This window comes from Cupressus sempervirens, chromosome 1, assembly GCF_028749045.1.
Source record: "Cupressus sempervirens isolate cs-2001-9-10 chromosome 1, ASM2874904v1, whole genome shotgun sequence".
In the NCBI taxonomy this organism is placed as follows: Eukaryota; Viridiplantae; Streptophyta; class Pinopsida; order Cupressales; family Cupressaceae; genus Cupressus; species Cupressus sempervirens.
Genome location: NC_143118.1, coordinates 104987162 through 105001085, shown reverse-complemented (window position 1 = coordinate 105001085; position 13924 = coordinate 104987162).

The following is a 13924-nucleotide window of genomic DNA, read 5'->3' as shown; positions in this document are numbered from 1 at the left end:
TAAAGTTTAGATTTTAGGTTATATTCCCTTTTTGAATTTAAAAATTTTGCAAGTGGTCTTTGAAAAAATATTTGAAAATCATTTATTTTTCCATCAAATATAATATTTTTCCCTCACCATGCATTTTTGGTCAACTAAGATTTGACCACTTTTACCACATTCTAGCACGCCATTGGTTGGTGTCTACTATGTTACCATCCACCCGACACCACATGGCACCCTCTTATGCACTGACATATCATCACCACATGCTAGCTCCTTGTTTTTGCAAAGGTTTGCACCCTTGTCCAAATTTTTTACCTAAGGACAACCTTGTGAAACATGCAAACAACCTCCAAGTTGTGGGACTTGAACTATGAGGTTGAGTCTCTAGAGAAGGCTAGCTTCCTTTACTATGAGGGTGCACCTAACTACTCTTGGAGAGGAAAAGGGAGAAGGAATGCATGAAATAAAATCTATCTACTCTAACCAAAGGGGGTGATGCACCAAAATAGAGTGTTCAAACCAATCTCTACCCATACGTGCACTATTGAACCATCATGACACCAAAAGATATACACATCCAGACTTGCTTTAATCTAACAATTACATGTAGATCAGAAAACCCAAATGAATGACATAAGGAAAGAGAGGTTTCACTTATATACCATTCATAGGCCAAAAGAGATACAGTCATACAAGATTGTAGATCTCTACTATTGCTCTGACTTTTTGTGTAATAGAAGTTTTTGTTCAATTGTAGAAAAGTCAAATTTTCTATTCCTAAGTGAAGCATAGGGTTTCTGGATAATTCATCCATAAAAAAAAACTCATGAAAACCCTATGTTCTCTCTATTCATAAATTGTCGGGAATGAAAATTTTGAATTTTTAAGTGAGACGAATATTCTGTCCCTTTTTATTTTTCTGCTTCCCCCGAGATCCCCTTTTTTCTCATTTTTTCTAGCCGTCAGATCCAAGTAGATCTACCGCTGTCGTTACCTCGCTATGCAAAATTTCATGCTTTTTAAGTATGGTGAGGTAGCGAGTGCTGAGTATTTTACGAGGCAGGACCACAAAGTGAAGATAGGGTGGTCAAAGATTTGTTTTCTGAATGATTTATTGTGCAGGTACACGTTGCAACTATCATCTAAACAGGGAAAGGGGACCCAGTAGAATATCTGAAATAAGAGCCAAAATGATGATTTTTCCAACACTTTGCCACTTCGCTATCAGAAAAATTAGACACTTCACCATTAGCGAAGTAGCAAGGCCCGTGAAATTTGAAGGGGCGGTGACATTGCATTTTGCTGGTACCGTGACTACACCAGGTGGCGTGACAAGTCATAAATGTCGTTGTTAGAAGTAGTTTAAATAACAAAAATAATTATCTTCTGCCCCTTGCATTTTTTGGTATGAAATTCATTAAAATGCCAGAGCTCACTACCTCACTATCAAAAAAATCAAATACTTCACCATTAGCGAAGTAGTGAGGCTTCATGAAATTTGAAGATCGGCAGGACCTTTGGTGACGTGGAATGATAATTAGGACTATAGTAAATTTTTGACAGGCGCCAACTATACATAGATCCATTTTTCATTAATGCCTTTCTGACTGAATGTACAAAGAGATCCTAAACGTCAGCTTGGAATGGAATCAACGGAGTTCGCTACCTCGCTATGCAAAATTGCACGCTTTTTAAGCCATGCGACATGGCGAATATGAATCAGAAGACCCCGTGTAGTTTCCTCACCCTTGATTGAGTATGTGATCAACGGTTGTCACCTTCTCACTGTGAAGAGTTGTGAGGGAGACAATTATAGTGACATAGCGAATAGGGCCCACCACCTTCTTTCTGAGCAAACCCAGTAGCATATCATTTGATTGATTCCAAATCAGATCGACGATTATTGCTACTTTGCTATGGCAAGATGCTCATTTTTTATGCATAATGAAGTAGCAACATGCTGACACGTGTCCTCAAATGTCAATGGGTCTAGATACAAGTGCCATCAAGGAAAGAATGATATACATGGTAAGTTCTCATTAGGTAAATTGACTAACATGTCAAATGCAACTCCTAGTTGTTCTCTCCGTATCACATGATCGTAGGATCTTTGAAGATCGACGACGCAGTTTTAAACACAGAATGTAGTGCCACTCCTTGTATTAATAAGACATGAAAGCATCATCCATGAGAAAAAATAGAGTATAATACAGAGAGATTTCATCAGTTTCATCTTACGTGAGCAAAGATTTGAAGCCATTCTTGTGCAGAAGCAATTACTGAAGGAAAGTGTACCAAAGCCTGGTAGAAATTGTGAAGTCTATTGGCAAAAAATTTGCGGAAATATAGAGGAAAACAAAGACAAAATTCAAGTAAGTAATACTAGCATAATCCTCGTAGGCTTTTCAGTTTTGTGACAAATAAGTCTAAGATGCCTCCGAAGAAGGGATTTTCAGGTGCAGTAAATTATTTGGATAGGAATGTGCATGATGATTTGCTTGAGTTTCTTCCTGAGTCTACTATAGAGACAGCACAAGTTAAGAGGTTAACCTCATTGAACCCTAGGCTAAGGATAGCTGATGGACTATATGATAAGGGTAATTGGGTTCAGGATGCTCAGACTTCTCAAACTAGTTTGAGTTTGTTCAAAAAATGGTTTGCAAAAAGGAAATTATATGCCCCTCATGCCAATATATGGAATTTTGATCTTGGAAAGCTTGTTGTTCCCAGTGTGTTTATGGATTATGACCTGCTTGAAACTGTAGCGAAAAGCTATGATCTAGCCACTAAGGTAGTGAGAAGAATGGATGGTGAGGTTTTAATTACCATCAGTCCAGAAGAAATTAGGAAGGTTTTCAGTCTGAGACCTCTCACCATGTATCATGTGCCCATTAATTTGATAGAGTTAGAAAAAGAATATATGTCCAAAAGGGATGTAGTTAGACAAGGTGAATTGAAAGCCCACATAGGCAGAATTGGAAACCTACCAACAATAACATCATCTTCTAAAGAACCTTTCAAGAAATAATGCTTTAATGCCAGGGCAGTAGAGATATACAGGACCCTGTGTAGAGTTTTCAGAGAGGGTGAAGAAGACTTTATTGTGGTGAGCTTCATGTATATGATCACCCAAATCTCTTCTTTCGATGTAGAAATAATTTTTGATTTTGCATCTTACCTGGCTAACGAGATTCACAATGGATTGGTGGGGATTGTAAAGGGCAAGGTGGAAAAGGTCTGGGGTCAATACTCCCTATTAATGCATATGTTTCTTTTTAAAGGGGTTACATTTTTCGATAAAGAAATTGTTTTAAATAGGGAACAAGAAGGGGAGGCACTACCAGTTCAATTATGGAGTGTAGACATGACTTGGGAGGCAAAAAATGCTAGTTTTGTTAGATTTGATAGGCACTTTTCTTCTAAACTAAGATGCCTCATATTGAGTGACAATCCTAGAATTCCTAAGGCACTAATGCATCTTGTTAGGCCTATGGATAGACCCCATAGTTTAAAAGTTTCACATAATTGGGGAGATATCATCCCATATCCAGTCTCAATTGTCATTAGGGTCTATGGTTTCAAAGGGACACCCCATGTACTACCCTATCAGGTACCTTTAAAGGTAGGGGTAGCTGAATTTTTATGGCAGTTGGGAGGAGTGGAGGAGACCTTTTTGCACAAAAGGGGAACATGATCAATTTTTCCTAATTGCACTATAGCTCACTAGTTTGTAATAACTAAAGAAGGGTGGATCTTCCTCTAAAAATTTTTGGATCCGTATAAGATAGCAGTATCTCATGCTCATTTTTGTGACACAGAATACTTCTTTAATTCTGCTCTTAGACATAGAATCAAGCTTCGTCCAAGTCAGCATGAATTTTATTTCCTTGAAGATATAATAAGGAATGAATATTCTCTCCAGGAACAAAAAACAAAGAAAGAAAAATGGAGAGTCTATTCAAAAGTTTTGGAATTTATTAATTGTTTTGACAAAGATTACAGTCCTCTTAGTAATGGTGCAACTAATGCAGATAGGATAAATAAGCTCATGAGTACATTCTCAAAAATAATGGAGGTAATGAATGAAAAGAAACAACATTTTATTGATTCTTTTCTAGATAAAGCTAGAGAAGTTATGAGGAAATTGGGTTTCACCCCTAACATGGGAGTAGGTCTGTTGGTTGTGCGAAAGAGGATAGGATATACTATTATTCGAGAGCAGGTGCCCATTGTAAACAAAGAAAAATAGGTAATTGAATCTACTAATACTATCCTTGAAGAAAGACCCCCTGAACCTTCTCCCAAAAGAAGAAAAATAATAAGGGAAGAGGAATCCATTGATGAAGGTTACTCATCTTCCCATACTCCAATAAGAATTGAGGAAGAGCAGCTCACAAATGATCAAATTGAACAAATGGGGTCGCAAGGAGGAGTTTTTGTTACTCAAGCAGAAATTGATGAAGGGATCCCCCAGGAGTCTCCTGTGCCAAGTTTTGAATTAACTGTAGAAAATTTTAGAGGAAGGGGATTAGACCCTATTTTGGAACAAGCCAGGCAACAATTTTTGTCTAATAACAGTTTTGTAAAATCTAGGGCTTTTCATCAGTTTGCATGGAGGGCAAACATGCACATTTTTGAACAAAGGTGTAGGAATATGAAAGTAGAGCATCTAGAAATGGATGAAGCCTCCATTCAGAATCAAATAAAAGAACAAATGATACAAGAATTCTAAAATATAACCCCTGACGAGGGTAGACAGATGGTGAAAAATTCAAATATTTTATTATTGCCCAATTGGGATATTGCTGATGCCTTAATTTTTAATTCTGTGTCAAATAATTTAGGATTACAGGATCCAGATAAAAAGGAATTCTTGGGAACAACATTCAGTAATGATCAAGCTGCCCTTGTTATGTGGTCACTAAGAAGAGGATCCAGGACTACTCCATTATAGCCTGATGATTCAGGACTAACAGGGAATATCATTGTGAGGAGGGTTGCTGATACTTCAAATGTACAGGCAGCCTACATGAATGTGGACTATTCTAAATTTTCCTTGGCCACTACAGAAAGAGAAGAAAAGGAAATGATTGATTTGCAGAGTAAGTATGAAATAGTGGTGGATGCCTACAATCAAGAAGTAAAAAAGAGAATTGAGCTGGAAAACAGGGTATCTCAATTGGAGAAGATACTTGGGAAAAGGAAGGTGGGAGAATCCAGTAAACTTAGAATTGCGTACCCTTCACAGTCATTTTTTGGATCAACCCCTATCATTGAAATACTTGACACCCCTGAAAGGCCCCAATTCTATACTGCAGAGGACTTTGAAGCAGAAAAAACAAAATTGCATGAGTTGCAGATAGAATTGAGAAATCAATATGAAGAAAAGTTAAAACAGGGTATAATATATTTGAGGGATAAAATACAATGGTCAAAATTCTTTGATCAGTTGGCCAGAATTGCAGCCCTCATGGATGAGTTGAACAGGGATAAGGATAAACTGACTCTTCTTGCACAGAAATGGAGGGAGATAAATAATGATATTACAATCATATGTATAGCTATAGTTCAAATGCCTTATCATCAAGTTGAGAAGATTTTTGATTTATTAAATAAGCTAGAGAATTTTGATGATGAAAGGGATTCTTTATAGAGAAGATTAACACTCTTCTTTTCCCAATACATCGCTGAAAATTTCACACTATTTCCTTGTGCTTTAGAATCTGTTGATATGTTAAAAGAAAAAGAAAAGTGGAAAAGGGAGATGGATGAATTATTAAATGAAAGAATAATAAACATCATGAGTGAGACTGGCCACTAGTTCTGGGCTAAGACTAATGAGGAACTAGTAAAAGTACAATTATTTTATACTGCTATGGGGAAAGAATTTGATGTTTTAGAAGAAAATGCAAATTCTTTAATAATGATACAAAGAGAAGCTCTGAGCTTTGATTGGCCAGATGATGATGCTTTTAATAAATGGAAAAATTAGTTTCTAGAACAAATATCAGAAGATGATGAGGAAGAAAGTGAAAAAGTAACAATCACCCCCGAAGTTAATACTAAGGACACAGAAACTCCCAAGGTTGAAGTAAATTTACAGGTAACTGAAGACAATACATCACTTTCAAACCTCATGGCTACTTACTTTGAGGATGAAGAATAATTGGAGAATCAGATCTTATCTTCTTGTTAAAACAAATGAGAATTATAACAGAAAGGGACCCACCTAGGATGTTTTGATGTGTTAGCTTCTCTGTTATTTGTTTTTGTCTTTTACTATAGACATTCGTCAGTATCTTTTAAAGGACATGTGTCACTCTCTTTAGCCCTAAGCTTATTGCATCTCACACTATTTAAGTGAGATCCTAAGGCTAAAGAAGGGTCTGAATTCTTTTTCTTCTAAGTATTGTGCTTAGTCTAGTTTTTAGTCCAAATTTTGAAGGCAAGTTTGTAATGTGTTTCTCTGTAAAAATTTCTGAAAATACATGAAGATAGAATGAACTGTGTTTATTTCTGAAGGCTATTTTGAGTTTATTGTAAAAAGATGTACCATTTTCAAAGGAAATGAATATAAACTATGAACTGTCCCCATATCAGTTCTTTCTGAATTTTGTCTCCTTCTCAATACTTAGTTACCTTGATGTTGTATGAGTAAAAGCCTGTACAATTGAATGCAATCTAAGTAGGTTGTATATCCATCTATCATTGTTGTTGATTCAATGGATTAAATAAAATCTTTGATGAATGTGATAAGATTCCTTAAGTATAGAAAAGGATTTTGAATGACGAATTCTGAAAAGAATTGCTGATAAGATTTGTTGCAAGGCAACAAATTAGATCTTAGATTTTGCTGTAGACTCTGAACCCCCAATGGATTAGGCACTGATCAAGTTGTTTCAGCTGAAGGAGAAATATCTTACAAATGGTTTTTCAAATGCATCGTAAAATCAAATTTTACTTTTATTTCCTGTAGATCTTCAAAGTTGGCCAGCACTTGTCTGCATGAAATCTTTTTAGCTTCAGTTAGCCATTGTTGTTGAAAACATCTGTAGATCTATAGAAGACTTCTTGGCCATATCTGTTTATGGGATGTGTTTAGCAAGTTAGTAAGAATTATGTGTATATTTGAGGATTTTGAAATGAGAATCAAAATGAAACTAAGAATAACCCTCATACAGTCATCTTAGATTTGAACCATCCCTGGGTATACCCACCCTGGTTGTGCAGAGCCAAAAGAGTAGAAAACCATTTGTTGTTTTGTTGAAGTTGGGTCCAAAATACCTTACATATGCAATTGTTGATAAGAATAGTCTAGTCTTTAGATTTTGTATGTACTATCATTCTGGTATTAAGCTTTTTGTCGCTTAGCAGTTTTAGTACCATTTGAAACACCAACATCTACAATACACTAATGAGAAGAAAATAGTTCTTGCACTTTACATCAATGGCTAAAGGAGATAAGGCAGAATGTCATACAATTCAGAGACAAAGGGAATTTATAGTGAAATTGCAAAGCAATACTAGAGAAGTCAAAGAAGAGTCGACCAGCACAAAATCTACAAAAATTGCCTTTATAGCTCAAGCATAACTAAGATATTTTCTAACTAAAGTTAATCCACAACCACTATCATTAAGTCTTGATAAGGATCTGGAGAAAATATGATCTAGGTATAGATTTAGATACAATGAAACCTGATATTTTGTTGAAATAGGGCCCTGACAGAAATGGCATCATTAACCACTCTGACTAAAAAGATGGATAAACTGCGGTGGTGGAGTGTTTTACTTCATTCATTGAGTTCAAAATTCATTCTGGAGTGGTTTACATTGATCACAAGGATCAGATTGTGCAAAAAAACCTAATTCTCCTTCATTTCTAGCTCATAAATCAACAAAATTAGTAGGTCAACTAAGTCTTACAACCCAAATGGGCCATGTGGGCCAATAGCCTTTCATGTTTTTTGGCACCTCACAAGTTCTTCTCAGTTTGATGAAATCTTTATAACTGACTACACCACCTTCTCAGAACCCTGATCATGGTGGTCTCCCAACTGCCAACATCTAACTGTTAATGCCAACTACAACATTATCTCCTCGGGCCCGCAAGGACATGTATCGCTGAATTTCTATCTCGGTATACATAAAAAGTGAGCACCTTGCCATAGATAGATAGTGATGATCATAGATCTAAGACCAAATCAAAGGTAGAGAAACTGCACAAAGTACCACAAAGAAGTGGTGGGTCCCATACTCGCTATGTCGCATAGACTAAACAACTTGTAACTTTCCATAGGGAGATAGTGAGGACTGTTGATTCTGCATTGATCATGTGGAAGATATTTGATGCATTATTGAAGAGATATATGGTGGGCCCCTTATCGCTATGTCGTTATTTGTAACCTTTGTGCAACTCACAGTAGTGAGATAATGATAATTGTAGATTTGAGATCAATCTGATGATCAAAAATATTGACATGTTCTATGCATGGGCATGTGGGTCCAGTTATTGATGACATGAGAAAACCCTAAATCATTGGCATATAAATTCATATTTTAAAAAACATGGCCATATTACCACACTGCTTGGGTTCCACTGTGTGTTTATTTTCTGGCTAGGTGCTATGTCGCTAATGGCAAGAAGAACAAGTTTCCCAATAGTGATATAGTGACCTCCGGTACCATCACTTTTCCCAATGTATATGTGTATCACACTAGATTCCATCATGTGCCAAAACTTTATAACTAATATATGATAGAGCATTGTTTGGGAGCCATCTTCTAAAAATGTTGCTGTAGGATTACTTTTCGTCAAGGCACTATGTCGCTAATGGCAAGAAACACAATTTTTTTGATAGAGACATAGCGACCTCTGGTGAGTATGCTTAATTCGGGGCCAAAACTCATTAATTCTTCCAACATAACAATAAAACCACACGTCCATTTGATAGCATTGCCTTTCATTTCAGTGGCAGTTGCTATGTCGCTAAGGGTAAAACACTTGCATCTTTTCATAGGGAGATAGCGACCACCATAGATCTTTTAGGAATTGTGTGGTGCAGAAAGTTACAGGCTAGTGGAAACAAATTGAAAAAAAAAAGAAATATCATAAGGTTTAATCATTTTATTTTTTATTTCTAGGGCATTTAAATAATACTAAAGATGGGGAGTGACCATTGGGTGGATTCAAGTATTTAAATTCAAATTTTGGAGGGGGGCAAACATGGGTAACATTTCTAGCAACTCAGAGGGGATGCAAGCCAACTATGCATGTGACCAATGACCTTATGCATCCATTAGGCTATAAAGTTGCAAAAGATTTGGATCAATGCACTATGAAACCCTAACCCTACCTCTGTGGGAATAAAACCCTAGAAAACCTACCCTTTGTCTTTACAACTAGAACTAGATATCAAAAAACCTTCTGCAACCTTCAAAACTTCGAAAAAAAATTGACTATCTCACAAGGAGAAACTTGTGCTCGTGCACTTTTTCAAAAGCAAGAAACCAATAGAAAGAAAACTAAGCTACATATGTACATTGAACCTCAAGCCCTATCAAGGACATGGTTTGAGATAGATCCCATTGACTAGGATAGGAAAAACTTCACCACTAGGCTTGCTTAATTGAAAAGCATTAGTCTGCTTGCAACTGACAAACAGATAGGGACCACTCCACAGTGGATCAAATTTTGAGTGTCTCCTTGTTTTTTCCCTATCTACATTCCATTTCAAAACTAAATCACCCTCTCTAAAGGTTATAACCCTAGCCTTCTTGTCAAAGCTCCTTTTCACCTACTGCTGATGTGTTTCTAGGGTCTACATGGTCTGACTTCTTTTCTCTTCTAGCTCCATCAACTCAGCCATTCTTACTATCATGGCATCATCTTCAATTAGCTCTAGCTAATGAGCTAGTTCTAGGGATGGGAATTCTCATGAAATTGAAAGCCTTGCTTCTCTTCCATATACCAACATAAATGGTGAATTTTCTATTGACCTCTTAGGTGTTATTTTGTTAGCACATAGTGCAGTCCTCAAATTTTGATGCCAACAGCTCTAGTTATCCTCCATAGTTCTTTTCATAATCCTAATCAAGTTTTTTTTGGATGAATCAGCCAAACCATTACCCTGAGGATAGTAGTATGAGGATGTGCTTAAGTAGATATTATGGTCAACTACCCATGCACAAATCTAAGCTCCTACAAAAGATTTTGCATTATCTAAAATAATGGTTGAAGGGGCACCAAACCTAGTCACAATTCTATCAAGGAACTCAACAACTAAAGATTCGGTGATGTCCTTCAATGCAACTACCTCTGTCCATCTGGTGAAGTAATATGTAGCAGTTAAAATCCATTTATGACCAGAACTAGAAGAAGGATTGATAGAGCCTATGAAATCCAATCCCCATTGAGGAAAAGGCTGGTCCACCTGAATGGGATGAAGAGGAAGAGATACAAGCTTTTTCTTACTAGAGAAGAAGGCACATTTTTCACACTTCCTCACATACCTATGACAATCATGGAACACGGATGGCTAATAGTAACCAGCCCTCATGACCTTCATTGTAGTTGTCCTTTCTAAGAAGTGACCACCATCAGGACCATAATAAAGCTCTTTGATCATTCTTTGAGCTTGTTCTATGTTAATGCATCTTAATAGGGCTCCATTAAAATCTTTCCTAAAAAGGATACCATCAACTATAACATAAGGAATTGACTATAATCTATAATTTCTCCTTTTAGTTCTATCTAACCTTGAGGATATCCATTGCCTAATAAGAAATTCTTCATATCATCCATCAAGTTCCATGGGTCATCATTTCTTGTCTCTTGTTGCTATATTAGTATCATAGCAACTTCCTCACATGATTCCCTTGATGATATCATCTATTTACACAACCCCTTCCCTCTTACCAGCTTGGTGATATGGATGTCAACATCATATTCCATTACTTTAGTATTCCAACCAGCTCTCTTCTCACTAATATCTTTTCTCAAAAGGAAATCCTTCACACTAGCATGGGGTACTAACAAATGAATTTTATTACAAGATAGGAGGTACCTAAATTCCTTTAAAGCTCTGATGACTGCAAGGGCTTGCTTCTCTACATAGCTATATTTGTCTTCATACTCTTTAAGCCCTTTACTAAAGAAGGATATGGGTTTCTCTTCATCTTTATCATTTGTTTGAGTCAAGACAACAAAAATAATTGACTCACCACCAAGGGTATAAAGGATGAAATCCTTTTCAAAATTTGGATTAATCAGAGTGGGGGCTAAGGCTATGGCTACCTTGATCTCTTCAAAAATTTCCTTCCCTTCCTTGGTCCGTGCAAAGACCATACTTTTCTTGAACATAGTTGTAAGGGGTTTTACCATGGTAGCAAGATTAGGGATAAATATTCTCACAAAATTTATCCTACCAAGGAAACTTTGCAACCCTTTCTCATATTTAGGAAGAGGGAGAGCAAGTATCTCTTTTGTTCTTTTTAGATCAATGGTTAAACCACCCTTAGATACAATGTGTCCTAATAATTTTCCTTGATTGGTAGCAAAGAAACACTTGCTTGGGTTAAGGGATATCCCAAATTCTCTACACCTTGAGAACACCTGTCTTAAATGATCAAAATGATCTTCTACACTCTTTGAATACACTGTGATATCATCAAAGTAAACTAATACAAACTTTTCAATCACATTTTTTAAGGCCATCTCCATTGCCTTTTGAAATGCAGCACCTGCATTGGATAGTCCAAGTGGCATCTTACAATAAGAATAGGTACCCCATTTGGTGGTAAATGAAATCTTCTACCTATCAAACTCTTTGACCAGCACTTGATTGTAGCTAGAAAATCCATCAAGAAATGAAAACCTCTTTGAACCATTGACCTTGGACAAAATATGCTCCATGGAAGGGAGAGGATGGAGATCTTTAAGGGAAACTTGGTTAAGGTCCCTAAAGTCCACACACAATCTAATTTATCCATTCTTCTTCATAATAGGGACAAGGTTTGCTACCAATGATGAGTGCTTGATGGGAAAAATTATATTGGCCTCAATCAATTTGAATAGCTCCTTTCTCATTAAGGGTTCAATTTTGGGATTCACCAGCCTCTATTTTTATCTTACTGGTTTGACATTATCAATTAAATCTATGGTATGCTAAAACAACCTTGGGTCAAAATCCTTTAAATCATCATACGTCCAGGAAAATATATCATTAAATTCTTGACATAGATGAATAAAACTTTCTTGCTTAATCTCAGAACATACCTTCCCCATGTTTAAGGATTTTCCATCAGCAAAGATGACTGGGGTGTGATCATCTTGATTAGCAGCTGAGTTCATAACTCTGTCTCTTGCTTGGTCATCAGGATTGAAAACACTCTCTAAGGTAATGAGACCCTTAGGTAATTTGTTGGAACTGAGATTAATGATTTTATCACCATACTGATCCTATAGTCTTGACTAGTTTCTATCTGAAAACTCTGCTTCATTCTGCAAGAAGCTTACAATTTTTTCATTAGATTCAAACACTTGCCAATGGATGTTGTTGTTAGGGATGGTAGGCCTTACTACCATTTTGATTTGTTTCTTCTTCTTCTCCTCAAGATTCCCTGGCACATCATAAGATGCACCTATTGCTGCAAGTCTATTAGAATGTCTAATTTCTCTTCTAGGAATGCTTTGAATATTAAATGCATTGAAACCCTCAAGCAAATCCCATACCCTATGTTTATAAGATTTGAGCAAACTATTCTTGGTGATATTTTGATTTCTCACTTGATTAACCACCAACTCACTATCTCCATATACACTTAAGGCTTGAATTTTTCTTTTCTGAGCAAGTAGGAGACCCTAAATCAAGGATTCATACTTGGCCACATTGTTAGTACAACTAAACTAGAGCCTAAAGGAGAAGTAGTACCTTACTTGTGTAGGAAAAATCAACATCACACCAGCCCTTGATCCATTCTTATTTCTTGAGCCATCAAAGTACATACTCCATATCCCACTCACATCTTCTTTAGTCTCCACAAGATTGGGAACTAGAGCATCCTTCTCTAATATACATTATGTACTAAGGCCTATCTCAAGGGCTTCTGACATAGGATCAAATTGATATGCATTAGCCCATTCATATAAGAGAAAATTAGGTATCTCTACTAGGGAAGTAGTAGACTCATTCATTATGTCATTCTCATCCATTTCTAGGATAGTGCAATTCATGTTGATGGGATTAGGGGTGTAGGGTTCGGTATGATGGAGGGCTTGAGGCTCGACTCTGATTGAAGCTTTGGCCCCATATCTTGTTCTAAAAGACATATATGACCAATCAGAAGATATGTAACCACCTATTTGGGCAATGAAGTCTCTTGATAGGCAGATGGCAAAATGTGGCTTGACTTTAGCAATGGATATATCTTGTTTTACAGTACAACCAGGGCATGCATGTAGGGCTATTATCACATTCCTAAGGATCCCTATAGTCTTGATAGTACTACCATCCAATTTTAATACATCCCTAACAATGGGCTCATATTTCATTCCCAAAACATCAGCAACACACCTAGGCATCACTAAACTACTAGCCCCTGAATCAATCATGCAATTGTGGACTAGTTTATCCCCTATAATTAGAGAAACATAAAATGGAGGGGGTCTAATATTTTTATTTTTTTCTTCCTCCCTTGATGGCTATACTAGGCTTATGGAACCTTCCATGCTGGTTGGTTGATCCTTTGGTTCAATACTTTCCAATTATTGTTGCAACAACCTCTTTTGCATGGGTATAGTAGCAACAACATCCCACAAGGAAATATTCGCATTTTTCTTCTTCATTTTTTTTACCACACTGAATGGCATAGTAGGTATCCTGGTAGAAACCTTCAGAGCTACATTTGTAGGAGGTTGAGATGGAACAACCTTGGGAGCTAC